We start from the raw sequence: 1968 nt of genomic DNA, 5'->3' as shown, positions 1-1968 counted from the left end.
TGATGCTTCAAAGTTAGGATTAGGATGTGTTCTGATGCAAAGAGGAAAAGTGATTTCTTATGCGTCAAGACAATTGAAAGATCATGAGAAACAGTATCCGACTCATGATATGAAAGTAGCTGCGGTAGTATTCGCTCTAAAAATCTGGAGGCATTATTTTCTGGGAACAAAGTGCCAGATTTATACAGATCACAAAAGTCTACAACATTTGTTCAGCCAGAAAGATTTGAATATGAGACAGCGTCGGTGGATTGAACTTGTTAATGATTATGACTGTGAAATCCTTTACCACCCAGGAAAAGCCAACGTAGTAGCTGACGCTTTGAGTAGAAAAGAAAGAAGCGGGACTATTAAAACTGTAGCAATGAGAATAAGTTTAGTCCCTGATATTCATGAAAAAGTTCTGAGATGTCAAAAGGAAGCAATGAAAGAAGGTCTTATCAAATCAGAAATGTTGGGTAAGATAATTTCAACCTTGGAACCAAATGACAAAGGAATTATGTGTTTTCAAGGGCGAATTTGGGTACCATATTTTGGAGATATCCGAAGTATGATATTAAATGAAAGTCGTAAATCCCGATACTCTATCTATCCAGGTACCAATAAGATGTATAGAGATTTGAAACCTTTTTATTGGTGGCCAGGATTAAAAAGAGACATAGCTCGATATGTGGAACAGTGTCTGACATGTTTACAGGTTAAGAGTGAACATCAGAAGCCGTATGGAAGTCTTCAATCGTTAGAGATACCTGTATGTAAATGAGATCACATTACCATGGATTTTATTATGAAGTTACCTCGAACTCCAAAGGGGTATGATGCGATTTGGGTAATTGTTGATCGTTTATCTAAATCTGCACATTTTCTACCAATAAGAGAGAAATACTCTTTAGAAAAGYTARCGCAGATTTACATCAAAGAAATTGTTACCAGACACGGTGTTCCATTATCTATTATCTCTGATAGAGATAGTCGGTTTACTTCCAAGTTCTGGGAAGGACTACAGAAAGCTTTGTGATCTGAAATTCGGTTAAGTACAACTTATCATCCGCAAACAGATGGGCAAAGTGAAAGAACTATTCAGACTCTCGAAGATATGTTGAGAAGCTGTATCATTGATTTCGGGGGATCGTGGGAAGATCACTTGCCATTGATAGAATTTGCATATAACAATAGTTACCATTCTAGCATTCAAGCGACACCGTATGAAGTATTGTATGGACGTAAATGCCGAACGACATTGTGTTGGAATGAGGTGGGTGAAAAACAACTGACGGGTCCTGAAATTGTCCAAGAAACTTCTGAAAAGATCGAACAGATCCGTGAGAGAATCAAAACTGCACAAGATCGCCAGAAAAGTTATGCACATAATCGTCGAAAGCCGATTGAATTTGATATAGGTGATTTTGTGATGTTAAAAGTTTCGCCATGGAAGGGTGTTGTCAGATTTAGAAGGAAAGGAAAGCTCAGTCCAAGATATATAGGGCCGTTCAGAATATGTAAACAAATTGGGCCAGTAGCATATCAATTAGAGCTACCAGAAGAGCTGAGTCTGATTCACAACACTTTTCATGTGTCGAATCTGCGGAAATGTTTGGCTGATCCGAATCTAGCTATACCGATGCCATAGATTGAATTAGACAGTAAACTGAAATTTGTGGAAACACCGGAAGCTGTAATTGATCAAAAGATCAAGGTGTTGAGAAACAAAGAAATCAATCTAGTAAAGATTCAGTGGAAGTTTCACAAGGGACCAGAAGCAACATGGGAATTGGAATCAAAGATGAGATCAGAATACCCATGGCTCTTTGATTAAAGGAATTACGGGACAGAATTCTTTTGAAGGGGTGGATAATGTGATAACTAGGTCCTGGTTATCACCTAAGGTATTTAAATACATGATTATATGATTAATTGTTTATGTGGATACATGCTTACGTAAATTTAAGATGTAAGTATGTGTATTTT

This window comes from Cynara cardunculus (genome assembly GCF_001531365.2).
Source record: "Cynara cardunculus var. scolymus isolate 2C chromosome LG 8, CcrdV1, whole genome shotgun sequence".
In the NCBI taxonomy this organism is placed as follows: domain Eukaryota; kingdom Viridiplantae; phylum Streptophyta; class Magnoliopsida; order Asterales; family Asteraceae; genus Cynara; species Cynara cardunculus.
This window is presented reverse-complemented; position numbering follows the sequence as displayed.